The sequence below is a fragment of the Sphaeramia orbicularis genome, chromosome 13, assembly GCF_902148855.1.
Source record: "Sphaeramia orbicularis chromosome 13, fSphaOr1.1, whole genome shotgun sequence".
Taxonomy (NCBI): Eukaryota; Metazoa; Chordata; class Actinopteri; order Kurtiformes; family Apogonidae; genus Sphaeramia; species Sphaeramia orbicularis.
Window position 1 is genome coordinate 50,519,919 of NC_043969.1, and position 24,073 is coordinate 50,543,991.

Here is a 24,073-nt window from a genome sequence, read left to right on the forward strand (position 1 = left end):
AAAACAAAGAGAAAAAATAGTTTTCATTATTTATAAGTATAATGTAAGTATTTATTTTCACATTAAACCCACAAGAAACTATGGTGTCATCATTATTATTATTATTATTATTAATAATAATAATAATAATAATAATAATAATAATAATAATAATAATGATTATAATATAATAAACTTTATTGCAGACACAAGTCCATATAGCACAAGCACACAACAGACAGAATAAATAAAATAAAAAAGGAGACAGAATTTGTTGCACTTTATAAGATATACAAAACTATGCACCAATGCCGTCTTATTACCTCTGCCAGGAGGTATTGTGATCCCTTGCTTTGTGTTTGTGTGAATGTTTGTTTGTCTGTTTGTTAGCAAGATAACTCAAAACGTTATGGATGGATTTTCATGAAATTTTCAGGAAATGTTGATACTGGCACAAAGAAGAAATTATTAAATTTTGGTGGTGATCGGGGGGCGGGGGGCTGGGTGCAGATCTGTCTTGGTGGAGGTCTGCGCTCTCCAAGTGCTTTTCTTGTTTTCGAAGTGAATCGGCAGCAGCTGTTCAGGGGCTGACTAGGGCTTCTATTATGTGGTTCTCTGATGTATCCAGGCGACACATACAACTGAACATCAACTGTCTTAATAGTGCCTCACTAGTTGGCACTCCTGTGGTCACAAACAGAACCCACCGGTTTGGACCACGTCAGAACATGGTTGGACTTTGAGACCGGTCCCAGGACGGTGGTGGGTAAATGTCAAACATGTCAGAGGACGTTTTAACCCAAGTTCTAGAATTAACCCTGGTTTTCACCCACAGACGTCCCTTTAACCACCAAAGCACAGCACCGTAGTATGGTCGACATTTATTTCATAGTGTGGTTTTAAGTTTTTTATATTTTTATACAACATGATCCATAAACAAAAATATCCAATACTCAATAACTGTCATATTTTAACCCTTTAAATGACCATGTTTATAATGGAAACAAACCATGGTTTTGATGGAAAAAAACCCTAAAATTTTTTTAAAAATGTCAAAATTCCACATATAAATTGTATTAGTTTTTTTAATTTGGTCCTCCTGTCATATCAGTGATTAACACCAACGTTGGTTCATATTATTATTGTTTTTGGTTCTAGGTCAAATGTTAAATGATGATTTTAATGAATAGATCAGAATTTTAAAAATCTGACAAAATTTAACAACTTTTGAATTCAGACCAAAAACAAAAAGTGAAAAATAATCTGACCTTTATTTAGATGAAGTGTAAAGTGTGTTTGATATACTCACCTGGACACCACAGGGTTAAAATGCGTTTAATATACTCACCTGGACACCACAGGGTTAAAATGCGTTTAATATACTCACCTGGACACCGGAGGGTTAAAGTGTGTTTAATATACTCACCTGGACACCGGAGGGTTAAGTGTGTTAAATACTCACCTGGACACCGAGGGTTAAAGTGTGTTTAATACTCACCTGGACACCGGAGGGTTAAAGTGTGTTTAATACTCACCTGGACACTGGAGGGTTCAAGTGTGTTAATATACTCACCTGGACACCGGAGGGTTAAAGTGTGTTTAATATACTCACCTGGACACTGGAGGTTCAAGTGTTTAAATACTCACCTGGACACTGGAGGGTTCAATGTGTTAAATATACTCACCTGGACACTGGAGGGTTCAAGTGTGAATAACTCAGTGTGTTTTGTCCATTTCCAGATGTCCAGCTATAAACGAGCTACGTTGGAGGAGGAGGAGGTGTCGGATGCTCCAGCAGAGGTGGCCTCGTCTCCGGACAGAGTGGAGGTCAGTGAACGCACTACACACTCAACATGCACATGATGAAAGGACAGTTTGGACGTTTCCACTGTGGGGTCTTCAATTCCTTCAGTTTGAATTTGAACAATGTTTGTAGTCTTCTGTGTGGTTCTGATGTGGGTCTGTGGTTCTGATGCGGTCTGTGGTTCTGATGTGGGTCTGTGGTTCTGGTCCAGGTGGGCTTCCGTAAAGGTGGCGTGGACATCTGGGCAGGAGGACTCAGCTGGAGGTTCTGCTGTCGGTTCTGCTCATGGCTGCTCTTCTGGCTCTGCTGGCCTGTCTCCTGGTTTCTGGGACTGGGATACAGCTCAGGTACAAACCCAAACCCACCCGGGCCCAGATGACACCTGGGCCCAGGCCAGAGTTGACCCTGACAGTGGTCAGGTCTGTGATGAATTTATAATGACTGAAGTAATAAAAGTCTGTTTAGAGTTTTCAGATTTCAGTCCGTTTTCTAATGAAGCTGAGCCAAAAAGAAAATAGAGAAACATTAAGTCATTCTGGTGTTTATCACTCAACACTGCTGATATTATGGGATGTAATCTTTTAACACTGGTCTGAAATGTGGTTCTACATCAGACATATAAATATTTGTGGCTCATGGGCCAAAACCAGCCCACCAAAGGGTCCGATCAGGAACCACGGGTAAAAATGACACTGAAGATTTGAACAAATGAGGAGTTAAAATCATTTAAGTTCATTATCCACATTCAGACCAAAATGATCTAAAGTCAGATCAGTAAAATAACAGTTGGACAGACCTGGACGATATTATCAACATGAACATGAAAGAAATAGACATGAATATATGTGTACAAATATTTTTGTGTTATTAAACATTATTTGTTTATAGCGTGCAGTTCAGCCGTCCGTTGGCCACAGACAGACTTCAGACTTTTAAATGTTTTCATCATTTTCATGTTGTTGCGTCTTTTCTGATGTTTTTCGTCTTTTCTGTGGAAATCGTTCCGTCTTCATCATGTTTTCAGAGCAGATCCATGTCTCAGAAGGAGACCACCTGTAGACCTGGTCCAGACCTGGTCCAGATCCACATGTGTCCTTTGGTGTCTGTTTCAGATGGTGGGCGGGGCCTGTGCCTGTCGGAAGCCTGCGTCACTGTAGCGAGTCAGATGGTGGAGGCGATGGACCGCGGCGCTGACCCCTGTCAGGACTTCTACCAGTTCGCCTGCGGAGGCTGGATGAGGAAGAACCCGCTGCCGGACGGACGGTCCCGCTGGTCCACCTTCAACAGCATCTGGGAGCAGAACAGGCGCTGCTCAAACACCTGCTGGGTGAGATGTGGGCGGGGTCATGGACCTGCTGTGTGAGATGTGGGCGGGGTCATGGACCTGCTGGGTGAGATGTGGGTGGGGTCATGGACCTGCTGTGTGAGATGTGGGCGGGGTCATGGACCTGCTGGGCGAGATATGGGTGGGGCCAGTGACCTGCCGGATGAGGTGTGGGCGGGGCCAGTGACCCTGCTGGGTGAGATGTGGGCGTGTTCATCCACTGTCATTGATTGTTACTCTTTGTGTTTTCAGAGAACGGGACGTTTAACGGCAGCAGCGAAGCCGAGAGGAAGACCCAGTCGTACTACCTGTCCTGTCTGAACACCCAGAGGATCGAAGAACTGGGAGCACAGCCCCTCATCGACCTCATCGCCAAGGTAACTGTTCACAGGCACCGTCACCATGGCAACAGCAACACCTCACACCCCCAGGTTACACTGAGGTCTGTGTTAGTTAAAGGTCAAAGGTCAACAGGGACAGAAATGAAACCACAGCAGAGGAGAATATAGTGCTACAGTATGTGTATGTAGTACTACAGTATGTGTATGTTGTACTACAGTATGTGTGTGTTGTACTTCAGGATATGTGTGTAGTACTACGGTATGTGTGTGTGTACGGTATGTGTGTAGTACTACAGTATGTGTGTGTAGTACTACAGTATGTGTGTGTAATACTAGAGCATGTGTGTAATAGTGGAGTATGTGTGTGTGGTACTTCAGTATGTGTGTGTAGTACTTCAGTATGTGTGTGTAGTACTACAGTATGTGTGTGTAATACTAGAGCATGTGTGTAATAGTGGAGAATGTGTATGTGGTACTACAGTATGTGTGTGTAGTACTACAGTATGTGTGTGTTGTACTACAGTATGTGTGTGTTGTACTACAGTATGTGTGTGTTGTACTTCAGGATATGTGTGTAGTACTACGGTATGTGTGTGTAGTACTACGGTATGTGTGTGTAGTACTACAGTATGTATGTGTAGTACTACAGTATGTGTGTGTAATACTAGAGCATGTGTGTAATAGTGGAGTATGTGTATGTGGTACTACAGTATGTGTGTGTAGTACTTCAGTATGTGTGTGTAGTACTACAGTAGTGTGTGTTGTACTTCAGGATATGTGTGTAGTACTACGGTATGTGTGTGTAGTACTACGGTATGTGTGTGTAGTACTACAGTATGTGTGTGTAATACTAGAGCATGTGGGTAATAGTGGAGTATGTGTATGTGGTACTACAGTATGTGTGTGTAGTACTTCAGTATGTGTGTGTAGTACTTCAGTATATGTATTTAGTACTTGACCTGAGTATTGGTTCTGGACAGATCGGTGGGTGGAACATGACCGGACCCTGGGACAAAGACAACTTCATGGAAGTTCTGAAGACGGTGTCTGGACCGTACCGATCCCAGCCCTTCTTCAGCGTTGGAGTCAGCGCCGACCCAAGAACTCCACAGCAACGTGATCCAGGTAAACGGAACCAGAAGCAGACTATAGCAGATCCAGACTATAGCAGATCCAGACTATAGCAGAACCAGACTCTGATATGATCTGGACTCGACCAGAACCAGTCTTTGATCTGATCCATGTATTAAGTGAACCTGTTATTGGATCTAGTCTTTATGTTTATACTGAACAAAATTGTGCTGAAGCTCTGATCCGGATCAAAACCAGGACTGGATCATGAGACCTGGTGTGAGTTCTGCTTCCTGTGTTTCATTTGAAAAACACATTTTTATACTTGATCTAATCAGAACCACTGGGACCTGGTCTAGAACCCTCATCCTCTACTGCGTGCTGATTGGTTCAAACGGTTCAACAGTGGGCGTGTCTTTAACTCACCTGTCACTCTTCTCTTCTGAGGTGGACCAATCCGGTCTCTTTCTGCCGTCCGGGACTATTACCTCAACAAGACAGCCAATGAGAAGGTAGGAAGTCTCCAGACGTACTGGACTGAGTCTGGACCAGGACTCACTCTGGTCTCATCAGGATCTGGGTTTATCTGGGTCCTCTGATGGACACTCTGGTCCATGTGTTCATAATTTCACAAATAGCACACATTGAATCTGGTGGTTTTGTACTGTTATATAATCCACAGCATTAACCCTTTAATGACTCCCATTAGAACAGGCCTCCATTATTTATGGGTTTCTTTGCAATAAAAGTCTCAGAAAATGTCATTTTTTTGCCAATTCTTTTGCACCTTTTTTCAGGAATAATGTAACTTTCATTGTCTCTCCATTAATTATCATTATTATATATGTAATAAATACTCAAAACAGTGTGTTACAGTAAAAAATTAACCTGAATTTTTTTTATCACATTTATTATGAAAAACAACTGTAAATGATCAGAATGAGATTATAGAAATAAACGTTCACCTATTTTCCATGTGTTCATACATTTGAGTTTGTCCACATCATTGTGTGTCCACGTTCTTCTTTTTTTTGTTCTTTCTCGTCTTTTTGATCCTGTGTCATAGTCCATCCCATTGTCTGATTCAAATACAGACACTGCATCTGTGTATGATCTGGATAGATATGTATAGAGATTTACACATATATACAATTATACAGACGTTTAGAGAATATTACAGATAAAATACAACTATCAATGGACTAAACAAACCAGGACAATACAGAGAAAAACAAAAACTGACAAAAACACGCCTAGTAGAACACTTCAAACAGCACTGTCACTGTTATTTACAATTATGTCCAAGAATTCACCAGTAAAACCTCAATAAAACACTGATAAAAGTAATTAGAAATCTTCCATGTGTCGCTCACTGACTGCACTCTGCAGCTCTAAGCCCCGCCCACTTCCTCCCCTCCCCCTCAGCCAATGCAGACCTCTACTTTGTGTTCTAGACCAACAGAAAAAACCTAATCTCAGCTAAAAGATGACATTTGTTTTGTCCAGGAGTTACACTGATTTAAAGGCCGTAAAATGTTAAATGTGTCACCAGAGACACACATGGTCTTAAAAGGGTTAATAAAACCCAGAGTCATGTTTTATTCCAAGTTCTTGTCAATAAAAAACAAACATTAAACTCATGAATGAACCCTAGTGTTGGTCTTCAGTCCTTGCTCGTCCACCTCACGATCTGGTTTGGCCCGGTTGCAGGTCCTGGTGGCCTACCTGGATTACATGGTGGAGCTGGGGATGCTGCTGGGTGGAGAGAGGACCTCCACCCAGGTCCAGATGCAGCAGATCCTGGAGTTTGAGACGGCGCTCGCCAACATCACTGTCCCACAAGACCAACGGCGAGACGAGGAGAAGATCTACCACAAAGTGACCATCTCTGAGCTCCAGGTACCGATCCATGTCTGGTCCAAACGAATCAGTTCGAAGGCTAAAAGTTCCCCAAGTGTCCAGTCATAGGGTTCGGAGGACCCGTCATGGTCCTGGTCTGACATCATCTGTGCGGTGGCGGTAGATAAGAATTTAACGATTCCGATTCCATTATCGATTTGCTTATCGATCCGATTCCTTATCGATTCTCATTGGTGAGGGAATAAAGAGTAAAAATGGGTGTGTTTGCATTAACTCTCTTTATATTTCCATCTCTGCACAGAAATATAACATATACAGTATGTACAAATAATAATAACAGATGAAGCACAGCCCGGTTTGGGGGGGTGGGGGGGTGTACAGTGAAAGTGAAACTTAGGATGCTTTACTAATTCCTTTGTTGCCGCATGTCCACTACATGGAACCGATTCAACTCTGCTTGGCTCATCTCCTGTTGTTGTGCGCCTCATTTCCTTTCCCCTACCTTCGGAAACTTGTATTTGAGGGGGTACGAGGTTTGTTACCCGCACCGGAACCGGAACTGGGCCCAGCGTTCACTCTGCCGCTACATTCATACGTGTCGCTAAGTGGCGAATCAAATACGTGACATTTCTGTAAATGAATCCCATGCTGTGGACAAATGTTTGAACATACTGGAGGGATTCCACCCTTTTGAAGACATGGAAACTTTGACAGTGTTACAAGTGGACCAGGTGTGGTCTGTTTGGACCTGGTGTCGTCTTTTTAGACCGTTTCTGCCTCAACACCATGTTGGCTTCGTTCTGACCAAAACAATGCAACTACATGTGACGTCATCGCGAATGTGCAACGAAGGTAGAATCGATAGGCAGAATCGTTAAGCAGGCAAGCAAACGACTCCAAGGAATCGAGCTACGGGATCCAGTTCTCAAAAAGAACTGGTTCTCGATTCCCATCCCTAGTGAGGACGTCCAACTGGTGGACACGGGACAGCGCAGAAACACTGAATCCACTGGTCCCAAAAGTCATCGAAGAACCCACCTGCTGCGGACGCTCAATTTTTCTAAACCTATTTTATGTCGTTTTTATCATTCTTCTTCTTGGGGGCGGCTGTGGCTCACCTCATCCAATAACAGAAGGGTTGGCGGTTCGAATCCCACTCTTAGTCATATGCCGTTGTGTTCTTGGGCAAGACACTTCACCCACCTTACCTCCAGTGATACACTAGTCATTTTTCCATTGGACATCTGAACAAAACTGTACCAATATTTACTAAATATCGAAAAAACAGAAGTGCGTCATGTCAGTTTTTCCATTAGATCACAAATGTGATGATTTATTTATTTATTATAGCGAGATGTCAGGAGAAGTCATGCCATAAACATGACGACAAACTTAAATATCAGATTGATTTACTGATATATTCTTTTTTTTTGAACAAAATTTTTATTCATATTTATATTTCAAGCTTTACAATATGTACAATTCTTACATATTGTTAATGTAGAAAGCTACATATCTTTTATAACATAAAAAGAACAAAATAAATGAACAAATAAACATAACTTCTCGGCAAACTGGTACCTCAAATCAGTGTACTGTTACAAGGTCTTATTTGCATACCTAATATATCTGCCTACAATTATTTTAATAATTACATAAAAATACAAACAATATCCCCCCAGCATCAGACTCTCAAATGCTACAATATCAAATCCAAATGGATTATCAAAGGATTCCACCTCTTCTTGAACAAATCAGTGGTAAGGTTTAGGTTTGCTGTTATTTTTTCCATTGTATAGACCCTCACAATTCTTTCCTTCCACTGATTTATTGTTGGAGGAAGTGGTTTATACCAGGATATAGTTATCATTTTTTTTGCTACCAAGACAAGAATTTTCAAAAGATATTCTTTATCCTTATTTAAGAAATTAACAGGGAGCACTCCAAAGATAAAAATCAGTGGGTCAAATTCAATGTAAGTGTGTAGTATTTTAGAAAGTTCCCCCCTAATTCACTCCCAGAAAGATTTAAGTTTTGGACAATCCCAAAAAATGTGTGTGTGATCTCCAATTTGTCCACAATGTCTCCAGCATAAATTTGTTTTGATTTACTGATATATTCATATTTCTGTCGCAGCGCCCTCTAGGTCCTGGAAAATGCTCCCATTTCTGTATTGTTTTGAATCTAGAATGCAGACAATGTAATTCACAAATGTTGGGACACCTGTAGGAACTGGTAGCACCAACTTTCGAGGCTTGATCAACCTCCATTGCTGCAGAACTGCTTTAAGTTGTTCACCCATTTCTTGTTTGCTTTTTTGTATAATTCTGAAATGTACATTATATTTCAGTTTTGTTTAACCTTAACCTTTTTTTTTTTTTTTTACCTTTGGCAGTTCACTGCTTACCTTTGTACCATTTCAAGCTGTTCATTGGACTGGAACTGCTGGAATTTCAATACAAAACTGGAAAAATTGGGGTGTTCTAAAACTTGACTGGTAGTGTATATCTATGTATGTATCTGTAGATCCACCAAACAGTAGGAGCGTGTATCAGGTCCAGAGGAACAGAACACCTCTAGACTCGGACCCAAAACCCACTATGGTTTAATCATGACCATGACGTTCAACCGTGAACATGAAGGACATCTGTTCATGGCAGGAGAACTCATTTAGTCGAGTGGATGTCAATCACACTCTGCTCATTTGATTGGTTTATGAGATTTCCTTTTATGACTGAACATTTTCACTTGAATCCTGTCAAACGCGAACATTTCTTTGCATAAAAACGTTCAAACTCAGATTCAGATTGCGACACGTCACCCCCTGTTTAGTCTGATAAAGGCTGTGACGGATCTGTCCTCCGATGGTTATCTGCAGTCTGGTTGTGATGGTCGTCTGCCGCAGCTCCTCGTCCTTCAGCCTCCCGCTGCAGATGCTCCGGGGGTCACCATGGCGACCGTTGCCAGGAGCTGTTGCTATGTGCTGCATCTCTGTGGCAGAGAGGTTAGATAACAGGTTATTATATAAACATGTGTCACAGCGGTGTTTGTCAGCGGATCGCCCCCTGCAGGCATCAGAGGGAGCTGACGGCGCCCCCCCCACCCCCACCCCCATGTGCACAGGAGCAAAACTGAAAGACAACAACAGTGTCCATGTTTGAACTCTGGACCTGTCTGTCTCATTACTGGAGCAGAAGGTCTGAAACGGTACAGACTGAGCTTTAGAGCTGATGGTTGAGATGTTCAGTGTCCGCTTCATGTGTACACGTGACCTTCAACGTGCACGTGGACAAACCAGACTGAGTAGCAGAGTGGGCGGGGCCACGGGGACTTCCACAGTGGTGATTGGAAGAGCTAACACTAACAGTCGTGAAAAACTGGTGTATATTTATCAAACGTATGACAGAAAACAGCACATGCTCAGTCCCAGCGTTGATCAGTGTGACGGTGAACAAACGTGTCGCTCAAACCTCAGGTCAGATCTGAGTGGACGTAGACGAGCCAGACAAACCTGACATGAAGCGTCCACAGTCACATTCATCACTGACGCCTGTGACGACGAGTGTCCGGTTTTCCTTCCTCTCTTTTGAAGCGACATTAATTTGTCATCGTCCGTGCTTTTATCTCCAGCGACGGACACATTTCAGCTTGTTTCTCCAGAACCTCAAAGTCCGGGGTCTCGGTCGTCAAACCCCTGGTTCCAGACCCAACGCTGGACCCTGGAGCCCCACCCCTTATTATCTGAAACATCATTCAATAAAGAATAAGCTCAGCCAAAGCTTTAGGCGTTTCTCAATATGTGCTTTTGTCTGTTCTTCTATTCTTGCGATCTTGTGAAACTTCATCAGTCGAGGCCTGAGTACTGTTCCACTTAAAAGTTTACACAAACCAAGATCAGATGGAATTTCTGGATGTGGTTCTGGTCTCCTCCCTTAAACCTAGGATGGACTGGTTGGTGACTCGTGGACTTGACTGGAAAATATCCCATGAGGCATTTCATGTTACTGTCAACTTGCGACTTGTGTTCGTAGGAAGTTCATTCTCTTGGAGTATTCTTACCACATCAATTTAGATTAACCAATTAACCTATCAGTGCATGTCTTTGGATGGTGGGAGGAGCCAGAGTACTGGAGAGAACCCACGCAGACACGGGGAGAACATGCAAACTCCACACAGAAGGGTTCCACCCCCCATCAACTGGTGTTGGAATTGAACCCAGGACCTTCTTGCTGTGAGGCACGAGTGCTAACCACTGCACCAGTTTAGTTTTAGTTTCTTTATATCTTTTCTCTTCTTCACCGTCTAATTCAAATAAATCCCAGACAGCACTCTGCTGCTTTCTCCCAACTTTAGTCTCCATGTTTCCAGGTAGAGTGAGGACCAGAAGATGACTCTAAAAGACAAGTGACGAGAAGTGACGGACCATTAAATGTCATATGGTGTCAGCAGCTAAAATTGCTTGAGGGAAATAAATCGATTTCATATCAATCCGACATTGACAAAGATGAAAACGAAGGGAATTTTATCTGTAATTTTTATACATTTTAGTTAGTTTTGTAAGTACAAAATACAGTGTCAGTTAGCTATCGTTTTTTTTCTTTTAATTATAGTTTTTATTTATTTCAGTTAACGAAAATGTTTTTTCAGTTCTAGTTTTCGTCATTTCGTTAGTTTTCGTTAACGATAATAACCTTGGTCTCTGGTCGTCTTCCACGTCTCCATATTGTAAACTTTTATAAAGGGCTGGAGCAGGAAGGTGATGTTATATTGTCTGTTTTCTGCACCGGTTCCTACTGAAGATGAATAAACGAGGACTGCCGTTAAGTAGGTTAACCACACTGAACTCAACAGAAGCTGACACTCGATCAGTGCTGAGGTAGTGAAGTGGGTTAGGGTCCGGTACCGGCCTGTTGACCTACTCACTCAATATAAGACTTGGAACAAAAGAAATCACTCCTGACCCCAGATACCGGGGAGGTGCAGTGGTCCACTCATGTCTTCAGTCCAGAGACAGTAACTGAATGTGAATGTGGATGTTTGTTTCACACTGGTCCAGGTGTAAAAACGCCACCTTCTGGGAAATGAATGAATACAACTGAAGTGATGCTAGCAGGTCCAACACGGCCGAGGAGCCTGACGGTGCTTTGTTTGGGCCTGATGTTTGTTTGTTTGTTTGTTTGCAGGGGCTGGCTCCAGCAGTGGACTGGGTGGACTACCTGTCGTCCTCTCTGTCTCCCCTAGAACTGAATGACAGTGAACCAGTCGTCCTCTATGCCAGAGAATACCTGCAGCAGGTGTCTGAGCTGATCAACAAGACGGACCGCAGGTAAGTCTGTCCACAGTCAGAGACAGAGTCCAGACCTGAATGAAGAACAAACAAATGGTAATCTGGACTGAGATGAGTTGGAGTACAACGATACATGTTCTAGAGTACAAGTACCTCAGACGGGTCCTTAAATATCTGTTGTCTCTGCAGTTTGTTGAATAACTACATGATGTGGACGTTGGTTCAGAAGAGCGTCGCCAGTTTGGACCAACGATTTGAAAACGCTCAGGACAACTGCTGGAGAGTCTGTACGGCACCAAGAAGGTACAAATACTCACAGTACTACTGCAGTAGTACAAGGATCTAATAGTTTTGGACTTTTCGTTATAGTTTAGTTTTATTTAGTTTTGACTTTTTTTTTTTCTCTCATTCAGTTAGTTTTAATTAGTTTTTAGAGCAGATTTCCTAGGTGTTATAGTTTTCATTATTTTCTAAATGCTTAGTTTTAGTTTTTTTTAATATTTTTTCTCTTCTTTGTCGTCGTATTCAAATAAATCCCAGACAGGACTCTGCTGCTTTCTCCCAACTTTAGTCTCCATGTTTCCAGGTAGAGTGGGGACCAGAAGACGACTGGAAACCACAAGTGACGGACCCTTAAATATCAGATGGTGCCACTAGCTAAAATTGCTAGAGCGAAATACATTGCTTTCGTGTCAATCCGACTTGACAAAGACGAAAACGAAGGGAATTTTATCCATAATTTTTAAATGTTTTAGTTTTGTAACACACAATACAGTTTCAGTTAGTTATCGTTTTTTTTCTTTTAATTATAGTATTTATTTTTTCAGTTAACGAAAATGTTTTTTTAATTCTAGTTTTCGTCATTTCATTAGTTTTCGTTAACGATAATAACTTTGCAGTAGTAGTAGTTCTTCTTGATTCTCCAGGTCTCTAAGTGGTTCCATGTGGTTTTTGTTTCAGTCCTGCACCCCCGGTGGCAGACCTGCATCGGAAACACAGATGACACGCTGGGCTTCGCTCTCGGAGCACTGTTTGTCAAGGCCACATTCGACAAACACAGCAAAGAGATTGTGAGTTTCAAACTGCAGCGGGTTCTGGTTCTGGTTCTGGAACTGGTCCAAAGTCTTCATACAGCCTCACCTGTCTCTGTCTCTGTCCCAGGCTGAGGAGATGATCAATGAGATCCGGTCTGCATTTAAAGCAGCTCTGGACCGACGGAACGGGATGGACGACCAGACCAGACAGGCTGCCAAAGACAATGTAGATGGACAGGTGGACAGACGGGGGACAGGGACATGTCGGTTTACTGTTTACTTTTATGCTCGTATTATTTTATGATGCAGTATGGTGTATGTCCAGGAAACGTGTCCACCTCTGCAGTAGAATTGAAGAACGCCGCTCTCTTCCTGTCTGTCAAATTCAGTCCAACTCTGCCCCCTGCTGGACAGTTTTGTGTCTGTCAAACTTTTATGAGGTTGTTAACACACAGACATGTAAAGTTTACATCTCTGTGTGTTCATGACCTCATCAATATGAAAAGACGAAAAGTTCTAAGATGCATCTACAACCAGAGACATTTGACAAACATGTTTTTCTGTGGTAGGACTCTGATTCCATCATAACAACTGCACCCCTGACAGACAGACGGGTTAACGGACAGACAGACAGGTTAACGGACAGACAGACGGGTTAACGGACAGACAGACGGGTTAACGGACAGGCAGACGGGTTAACGGACAGACAGACAGGTTAACGGACAGACAGACAGGTTAACGGACAGACAGACGGGTTAACGGACAGACAGACAGACAGGTTAACGGACAGACAGACAGGTTAACGGACAGACAGACGGGTTAACGGACAGACAGACGGGTTAATAATGCCGTTTTTGTTTTGTCTTCATCAGGCAGATGCGATCTACGATATGATCGGTTTCCCTGAATTATCCTGGATCCCAAAGAGCTGGATGATGTCATGATGGGGTGAGTGACAGCTGTCAATCATGTCAGTGACCTGCAGGAGGACAGGTGGGAGGGGTTAGGGTTAGTATGACATCATCACCGGATGCATTTCCTGTTTTTCAGTACGAAGTGTCTGATGACAGCTTCTTCCAAAACATGTTGAACTTCTACAACTTCTCTGCCCGAGTGATGGCCGACCAGCTGAGGAAGACCCCCAACAAAGACCAGTAAGACCAGTACAGACCAGTACACCCAACAAAGACCAGTAAGACCAGTACAGACCAGTACACCCAACAAAGACCAGTAAGACCAGTACACCTAACAACAACCAGTAAGACCGGTACACCTAACAAAGACCAGTAAGACTAGTACACCTAACAACGACCAGTAAGACCAGTACACCTAACAAAGACCAGTAAGACCGTTACACCAAACAAAGACGAGTAAGACCAGTACGCCTAACAAGACAGTAAGTCCAGTATGCCCAACAAAGACCAGTAAGACCAGTATGCCCAACAAAGACCAGTAAGACCAGTACACCTAACAAAGACCAGTAAGACCGTTACACTAAACAAAGACGAGTAAGACCAGTACGCCTAACAAAGACGAGTAAGACCAGTACGCCTAACAAGACCAGTATGCCCACAAAGACCAGTAAGACCAGTACACCCAACAACGACCGTAAGACCAGTACACCTAACAAAGACCAGTAAGACCAGTATGCCCAACAAAGACCAGTAAGACCAGTACACCCAACAACGACCAGTAAGGACCAGTACACCTAACAAAGACCAGTAAGACCAGTATGCCCAACAAAGACCAGTAAGACCAGTACACCCAACAAAGACGAGTAAGACCAGTAAGCCTAACAAGACCAGTAAGACCAGTATGCCCAACAAAGACCAGTAAGACCAGTACACCTAACAAAGACCAGTAAGACTAGTACACCTAACAACGACCAGTAAGACCATTACCCAAACTAAGACCACGTACACCTAACAAAGACCAGTAAGACCAGTACACCTAACGACCAGTAAGACCAGTACACCTAACAAAGACAGTAAGACCATTACACCAAACAAAGACCAGTAATACCAGTACACCTAACAAAGACCAGTAAGACCAGTATGCCCAACAAAGACCAGTAAGACCAGTACCACCCAACAAAGACCAGTAAGACTAGTTCGCCCAACAAAGACCAGTAAGACCAGATCAGTCACAGACCAGTATTGACAACAAAGACCAGTAAGACCAGTATGCCCAACAAAGACCAGTAGACCAGATTCACAGATTTTGTTACTCATCTCCCAAACATCCGCCTTAGGTTGAACATGTTCTGGTCCTACGTTGGTGAACAGGTCTCAGATCTGTCAGACTACCTCCTCAAAGTCGTTCAGGTTCTTCTCAGTTCATGGATCTGTTTGATTCATTCGACATGTTGATGAAGTTGTATCTTATCAATCTTCCCGTTCAGCTTAACCTTCCAGTTGAGACATTACTAGTTTCTGTTCAGATACTGGTCTGTAGTTTGTGTTTACTGTCTCCTCCTCTTTTCTCCAGGTGGAGTATGACTCCTCCCACTGTTAACGCCTACTACATGCCCACTAAGAACGGCATCGTCTTCCCTGCTGGAATCCTTCAGGCTCCGTTCTACGCCCAAGACCATCCCAAGTCTGTCCAGCCTTCATCTACCTGTCTGTTGACCTGTCTGTCTGTCTGTCTGTGTGTCTGTCTGTGTGTCTGTCTGTCTGTCTGTGTGTGTGTGTGTGTGTCTGTCTGTCTGTCTGTGTGTCTGTCTGTCTGTCTGTGTGTCTGTCTGTGTGTCTGTCTGTTGACCTGTCTGTTTGTCTGTGTGTGTGTCTGTCTGTCTGTGTGTCTGTCTGTTTGTGACCTGTCTGTCTGTCTGTCTGTGTGTCTGTCTGTGTGTCTGTCTGTCTGTCTGTCTGTGTGTGTGTGTGTGTGTGTCTGTCTGTCTGTCTGTCTGTGTGTCTGTCTGTGTGTCTGTCTGTGTGTCTGTCTGTCTGTCTGTCTGTCTGTGTGTCTGTCTGTGTGTCTGTCTGTCTGTCTGTGTGTCTGTGTGTCTGTCTGTGTGTCTGTCTGTCTGTCTGTGTGTCTGTCTGTCTGTGTGTCTGTGTGTCTGTCTGTGTGTCTGTCTGTTGTGTCTGTCTGTGTGTCTGTCTGTCTCTGTGCATGTGTGTTGACCTGTCTCACCTCGTATATGTTTGTGTGTTTTCAGGGCGTTGAACTTCGGTGGGATCGGGGTGGTGATGGGTCATGAACTGACTCACGCCTTCGATGACCAGGGTTAGTCATTTTATTCCTTTTGAACATGTCTTTGTCGTGTGTTGTGTGGGTTTTGTATTAAACTGTTATTTTTCATCTCTTTAGTTGAAAAGTGATGTTAAATCATTTGACATTAGAGCCAAGTTCTCCTGATGCTGATCATTCATAGAACATCCTGTTGACAAATGGTTCCTCGTGACTTCAAGACTCTAATTGTGACAGAGTTGTTTTAATAAGCTCCTCCCCCTCAGGTCGGGAGTACGATAAGGAGGGGAACTGAGGCCGTGGTGGCAGAACTCATCGGTGGAGGCCTTTCGACAGAGGACCGAGTGTATGATGGACCAGTACAGCCAGTACACCGTTAATGGAGAACACGTCAACGGAAAGCAGACACTTGGAGAAACATCGCTGATAACGGAGGTCTAAAGGCCGCCTACAACGTGAGTACACACCTGAAGTCACATGACCCCGATAAACCTGGATGTGATACTGACTGACTGTGTCCGGTTTCAGGCCTACCGGTCCTGGGTTCAGAGAACGGAGATGAAAAAAGACTTCCTGCTGTGAATCTGACCAATGACCAGCTCTTCTTTGTGGGGTTGCCCAGGTGCGTCCAGAGACCCGACACCTGTGACTGTCCACGGCTCAGGTCGAAGCGGATCGGACCTGTCACGCCAAAACTAGAGACATTCAGTACACTTCAGTTCTTTTGGTATGTATTAACCCTGGTTCTGGTTCTGTCAGGTGTGGTGTTCAGTTCGGACCCCGGAGAGCGCTCATGAGGGTCTGGTGACAGACCCCCACAGTCCGCCACGCTACCGGGTCATCGGGACGCTCGCCAACTCTATGGACTTCAGTCGCCACTTCAACTGTCCTGTAGGGACGCCCATGAACAGCGGGAAGCGCTGTGAGGTCTGGTAGACTGACTGGACTGGACCATTGGGACCGGGAGGGGCTAGAGGGGGTGGGGCCAATGGATGGACAGCCGCATGGGAGCGGGACCAATGAATGAACAGACAGGTCCGGTGGTTAACGGGCGGAGACGCTCTGTTGACCACAGATGGACTCATTAGTGTCTTAATCTGAAGCTCAGTGTCCTGCAGGTTCGTGTGCAGTTCGTGTGCAGGCCGTGAACTGGGATCCGTCTGCTGGTTTCAGGTCTGCTGTGTGTGCACTTAGGTTCTACAACTGAATGATATCATCTGACAAGCTGTAAATAAAATATTCCACGTTGAGACGAGCGTCTGCTCACCAGGGTTAGACATTTTGGCTCGTTAACGCAGAAAACTGGGTAACGATTTCATTACTAGGGCTGTGTATCGGCAAGAATCTGGTGATATGATACAAATCCCAATACTAGGATCACGATACGATATATCACGATATATCATGATACTGTTAAAAAGGCTTTTTTGTTTGTTTGTTTCTTTTTTAAATGATTATTTCCTTGAAGAGTTGAATTACACCAGAAATATGCGCAAATACTAAACACATTTAGAGCTGCAACCAATTAATTGACTCAAAGTGATCCAAAAAAATCATTCAACCACAATTCTCCTGAATCAAAGCTTTTTTTCTGTCATTTCTCTGCTGTTAAACATTGGTTCCACTGTTGTGTTTCACACAGACGCTTATTGTGACGCACAAAGAAGCTTCAGGTCAGGAAAACTGCACTAGAATATCTCTCTTCAATCAATTTGAGTCGATTAATTGAATCGGGACTTTTTGCATTGACTTCAAGCACCTAGTCGATTAATCGGGTGCAGCTCTAGACACACTTTTATTTGATCACAACAGGATCTAATGTTATATCACAAAATGTTCCTGTGTTCAAACTGAAATTCTGTTTTACAGACATTACAGTTTCAGATCCTGCTCAAATGTTCATATTCTATTAGTTCAGAACTAACATCAGAACATTATTTGAGTTCAGTCCCAACAAAGGAACTACCATCTGCCTCTCAGATGTAAAGTGCTGTTAGGATGATTCAAATAACCATTATTTAATAAAATAGTGTTAAATAATAATAAATAAGCTATAAACAATAAAGAAAACTAAAAAACAAAAATGAACCTCTGTCATATCTGCATTTGAATAAATACCTAAAAAATATCGATACATTACTTTTTAATATCGTTACAGTATTGTGAAATTAAAAATCGTGATATATTGCAGAACCCATATTTTCTAACAGCCCTGTTCATCACCGACGGCCCCGTCCAGATCAGCTGCTTCAGTTTCAGGTCGAACCGGCTTCATGTCAAACCTGAGGAAGCTTCAGGGCCGGTGGCTGTCATTAATGTTACACCTGGGTGTTTCCTGCTTTTACAAACCAAAATGTCTGCTGTAGAGTCTCAGAAGAAACGAGACTATAAACCTGAGTTCGATCATCCACCAAACCTCGGCTCCAGAAAACACTGTGCAGCTCATTTCCTGCCAAACGTCCGTGTTTTTACAGAAAACAAAAAGTACCGTCGATCCGATCAAATACACTAAGTATTTCTAACACATCCTGCTTCAGAAACTAACACAGCAGTCCCACAGGAATGAAAACGTACGACACAAAGACTCAGTAGTGTCACTTTGGACTCAGTCTTTCCACTGTTTGTTCTGATTTTCCCACTCATGACCTGATGATTCGTCTCCATGACAACAGGTGGCGCCATCAGTCTGTTTTAAACCACTGTTAGGACGAACCCTTCAAATCAACGTTGCCAAATAATGCACCAGCTTCAAGTTGACCTTCACATGTTTCCAGGATCAAATGATGACGCACACGCACAGTATTTGTCTGTTTTCACTCATCTGATCGTTGTGTGTGATTCATTACGTTGAACTAAAACCACCTGAACCATCATGTGTCACATCATTTGATCCATAAAATGCTGGAAAATAAATATAAAGACATGAATCCTGGCTGCAGTTGAAATAGTTCTTCTGTCTCTTTGTGGATTATATGGAATGCAAACATGAATTCTGTTGAAAATATGTTTTAAAGCTAATTTTATTTAAATTGAACATTTCAGAACAAAAGAGAACTATGGAAGTAAATCTGTCATCAGATTTTGAATTATAAAAGACATTGAATTTCTAGCACTGATTTTTTTTTTTTGCACTGAAATTAAGTGTCTGAATTTTTTGCTCCTGAACTTTTGCACCTGAATGTTTGCATCTGAATTTATTGCATCTGAATTTTTTAAATGCTAAATTTATGAACATAGTTGAATTCAGAGAAAAACAATTCAGATAATTTCAGTGCAAAAAAAATTCAGATACTTAATTTCAGCGCCAAAAAAAAATTTCAGTGCTACAAATTCAATGTCTTTTATAATTCAAAATCTGATGACAGTTTTACTTCCATAAAGAGCATGATATAAATGAAAACATAGAAGATGAAATTTTAAACACACAAAACTAAAAGTGAATCTGCACAGGTGAAGCTTTTTTTAAACTGTACCAACAGTATCAACAGACCCCCAAAGGTGTCCACAGACCTCCAAAGGTGTCCACAGACCCCCAAAGGTGTCCACAGACCTCCAAAGGTGTCCACAGACCCCCAAAGGTGTCCACAGACCCCCAAAGGTGTCCACAGACCCCCAAAGAGTCCACAGACCCCCAAAGGTGTCCACAGACCCCCAAAGAGTCCACAGACCCCCAAAGGTGTCCACAGACCCCCAAAGGTGTCCACAGACCCCCAAAGGTGTCCACAGACCTCCAAAGGTGTCCACAGACCCCCAAAGGTGTCCACAGACCCCCAAAGGTGTCCACAGACCTCCAAAGGTGTCCACAGACCCCCAAAGAGGTCCACAGACCTCCAAAGGTGTCCACAGACCCCCAAAGGTGTCCACAGACCCCCAAAGAGTCCACAGACCCCCAAAGGTGTCCACAGACCTCCAAAGGTGTCCACAGACCCCCAAAGGTGTCCACAGACCCCCAAAGGTGTCCACAGACCCCCAAAGGTGTCCACAGACCTCCAAAGGTGTCCACAGACCCCCAAAGGTGTCCACAGACCCCCAAAGGTGTCCACAGACCTCCAAAGGTGTCCACAGACCTTCTTAAAGGGTTCAAATGAAGACTGAAGGGTTCAAGGTCATCAGAGTCAGGATGTGGACCCCAAACCCGACCAGTAGAGGGCAGAGTTTGTTCAGTCATTCACTGAGTCCACATGAATCTGCACATCATCATCTGGTCCACGGTGGTCCACATGGCGACAGTTCTCAGGAAGTTCAGACCATGTTAGTCCAGGACTGGTTTGGACACGATAGTTTTAGTCTAAATCTGATCCGCACCCAGCGGATTTAGTCTAAACCTGACCCAGAAATGGTGGTTTTATTCAAAAACCCGACCCAGACCTAGGTGGTTTTACTCTAAACCTGGCTCAGACCCGGTGGTTTTAGTCTAAACAGAACCCAGACCTGGTGGTTTTAGATGTGGGCTAGAGTTGTGGACTCGGTCTTGGTGATCCTCCATGGTGGTCTTGGTGTGAGTGTAAACCCGGTCCTGATCCCAGTCCTCATGAGTCCACTACAGATCCTGATGATGAAACAGAATCAAATACGTCATGAAGTTGAAAACTGGACGAATGAGGTTTGACTTAAATATTAAAAATAAAACTGTGAGTCAAAACAACAACAATAATAAAAATCACAGAAACATGATATTTTTAAAACGTCACATTTGCTGAACTTCACTGTAAATGTTCCATAAACAGTAAATGAGTTTTTCATCCGTATTTTTTTTTTTTTTATCATTTTTTCTTGTTTTTATTTGTATCTCATGGATAAAGTCAGACTTGAATGGTTTAATATGTTGGTTGTAAATAAAATCTGCTTCATTTATCATGTGACCGTGTTTTTCTGCATCCTCTCCGACGGTCACGTGACGGACACGGACACCTGGGCCGATCAGGTGTTTGTTTGTGTGAAGGGGCGGGGTCAGGGCCACAGGTGGGCGGGGATTCCTGCTGCCACTCACAGTCTGGATCTGAGTCTCATTTCAGGCAGGACTCTGTGGACGGACCCGGACCTGGATCAGAACCCGGACCCGGACTCCGCGCATTCAGGTGAGTCCGACCCGAGCCGTTCCGGTCCTGAAGACTTTCTGGAGTCTAAACCCTGAGCCCAGACCCGGTTCGGGTCCAGGATCCTCCAGGTCCAGGATCCTTTAATGTCAGTAAATGAAGATTTTCTTTATAGAAAAACGTGACGCGAATGTTTTCTGTGTTTTAGTTTGATTAAAAGTTTTAAATGTAAAAGAAAATACAGCAAAAGTTATGGTTTTAATTCGAGAGAAAATTCAACTATTTAACAGGAAAACTTTTTTTTTTTTTTTTTTTTAATTACTAAATCTATGGAAAAACACTGATGTTCACAGTGAAACAAGTAGAAAAATTTAATATTCATTAAAAGTGATTAAAAACTGGTGTTTATTGTTTTTACTTTTAAACCAAACCGAAATTTATTTATTTATTTATTTATTTATTTATTTATTAGGAACAGTGCGTATTAATGAACCTCTACAACAATTGCCGCGTTTAATCTGAGCTGATGCGGATGTTTCAGAGTTTAATAAAACTGAAACTAAACCTGGATCCAGGATTGAACTGGACTCTAATACTCTAAAACATGACAGTAAAGTCAAATAAAGTCTAATTAAGTCTGATTAATTAAAGCCTAATCTCATGTCTTTAAATCCAAACATGTTTGACTCTAACTCAGTTTGACTCTGTTTCAAATATTAAATTTATGACTAATTTAATAAAATGACAGTGGAGTTCTGATGTGAATCCAGGATCCGGTCCAGGTCCAGGTCTGAGTTGTCATTGGGTCTTAATCCTGGATTTCACTGTAACATTTAAAGAAAACAAAGAAAAACAGAAACCAATGACTGCACATCTGTAAAGCTTGTGTTTTTAATGTGTTTTTAGTAAAACAGCTGATTTCACTGACAGTGGATCTACTTTACAGACTAGACCAGACCCATTAGACCACAGGTGTCAAACTCATTTTAGTTCAGTTCCACATTCAGCTAAATTTGATCTGAAATGGGCCGGACCAGTGAAACAATAACATAATAATATATAAATAATGTCAACTCCAAACTTTTCTCTATGTTTTAGAGCGAAAAAAGTTCACTTACATTATGAACAGGTTTACTTCTGCAAACTATCCTTTCAAAAGATGTGAATAACATGAACAAACTGAAAAAAATAAGTTTAATTTTAACAATATTATGCCTCGGTTTATCATTTACACATGTACATTCTAACGTACAGATCCCAGTGGATTTACAAAGACAAAAAATATTTAATAACAGACAGAATATTGTTAAAATTGTACTTGCTTTTCTTAAAACATTTCAGGTTGTTCATATTTGTTCAGGTTATTCACATTTTCTGCGAAATTATACTTTGTTGTAGTGTAAATACATTAAATATTTACATTTACAAAGAGAAACATTAAGAGTTGTCATTATTTTTATGTTATTATGATAGTATTTTACTGGTCCTGCCCACTTGAGATTGAATTGGTGTGAACGTGGAACCTGAACTAAAAGGATTGTTCATATCTTCAGTGTCATTTTTGCATTTCACAATTTCATCCCAAGGGCCGGACTGGACCCTTTGGCGGGCCGGATTTGGCCCCCGGGCCACATGTTTGACACCTGCGCATTAGACCAATAAAACAGACTTTAAATAAAGGAAGAAAAACACGTAGAATGAAAATAATCCACACCTTTAGTAATACTAAAAATGTGAATATTTACCTGATGGACACTGGATGGTCTGTGTTTCAGTCACATCATATGTCTTATATCCATATATCCATTGTCATATATCATATGGACCACAGTCTGTGGGCCCGTTGAATCCAGGTGTTTCTTTTCTAACAGGGGTCTGGGATAAAAACAATAAGGACTAATGTCCGAATAGAGATTTGTATTATGGGATAGATATCAGTGCATTGGTTAGTTAGGTTTTAGTTTATTAAAAAATTAGCAAAATCGTCTATAAATCAGGTCTTATATCTCACTGGAATGTTCCTCTTTAGGTGATTCTGTCTTATTTTAAGTGTGATGAGGTATTTGGACTAAAATGAGACAAATACACTTAGTAAGATTTAGATTTTTTTCCAGTGTAGAGTAGAAATGTTAAACTCATAGTTCAGGTTCTACATTCAGATCCATATGATCTAAAGTGATCAGAACCAGGAAAATAAGAACAGAATAAACTGTAAATAATGACAAATACAAACTTTTCTCTATGTTTTAAAGAGAAAAAAATAAACTTGCATTATGGAAATGTTTACATTTATAAACTATTCTTTAAAAAAAATGAAGAACATGAACAACCTGAGATGTTTTAAAGGCTCATATTTATCTTTTTATTTTTATTTTCTTTACTCTGTTTTTATAAAATAACCTTTGAATTTACTCTCAGCTTTAATGAACATTTACATGATCAGTGAATTAAATGTAGAAAAATGCAGGATTTACACTGAAAAAAAAAAAGTAAAATACAGAGGATAATGTTAGAGTAAATGGGGATAAATTGTTTAAGAAAGATTAAAAAGAGAGAAAAATGATTTTAGAACTGATATAAAAGTAGCTGTGGGTCTTTAAAAGGTTCATATTTGTCTAAACCCCCTTTTCTTAGTCTGTGCTTCATTTCTTTGTGTATTTGGACTCTAATAGTTCAGACAGTTTGAATGTGAACCCTCCAGCTGCTGCAAAACTATCTTTAGATTCATTTGGACAAAAATCCAGTGGATTTCTACAACCTGTTTGAATTCCTGCTTAATTAGTTGTGTCTATAACTAGTTACGACATTTGCACATATCGGTTTTGTTTATTTTTTTCATTATTTTGCTCAATTTTTGTTTGGTTTTGTTCATTACCTCCGCCAAGGAGGTTATGTTTTTGCCAGGGTTTGTTTGTCTGTCTGTTTGTTTGTCTGTCCGTTAGTGTGCAACATAACTCAAAAAGTTCTGGACAGATTTGGATGAAATTTTCAGGGTTTGTTGGAAATGGGATAAGGAAGAAATGATTAAATTTTGGTGGTGATCGGGGGTGGGGGGGCCCACGGGGGGGGCCACTGATCAGCCTTGGCGGAGGTCTGCGCTCTCCGAGTGCTTCTAGTTTTTTTATTGTTTTGCTTGATTTTT

General features: G+C 41.9%; 1 protein-coding gene, 1 long non-coding RNA gene and 1 pseudogene across 3 annotated transcripts in view; all 3 read left to right on the forward strand.

Moving 5' to 3' along the window:
- The first annotated feature begins 1,704 nt into the window (after positions 1 to 1,704).
- LOC115431785 (endothelin-converting enzyme 2-like) lies at positions 1,705 to 17,145 on the forward strand (annotated as a pseudogene).
- A 2,017-nt stretch (positions 17,146 to 19,162) lies between these two features.
- LOC115431790 (uncharacterized) lies at positions 19,163 to 20,456 on the forward strand. Its single transcript, XR_003937140.1, has 2 exons — positions 19,163 to 19,691; positions 19,791 to 20,456. It is a non-coding gene; the product is annotated as an uncharacterized LOC115431790 (long non-coding RNA).
- Positions 20,457 to 20,866: 410 nt separating this feature from the next.
- Positions 20,867 to 24,073, forward strand: part of ano7 (anoctamin 7) — a 30,157-nt gene continuing 26,950 nt past the window's right edge. For both annotated transcript variants that reach the window (XM_030152371.1, XM_030152372.1), the window contains exon 1: positions 20,867 to 20,973. The gene's annotated coding sequence lies outside the window, so the exon portion shown is untranslated. The remainder of the gene's footprint in view (positions 20,974 to 24,073) is intronic.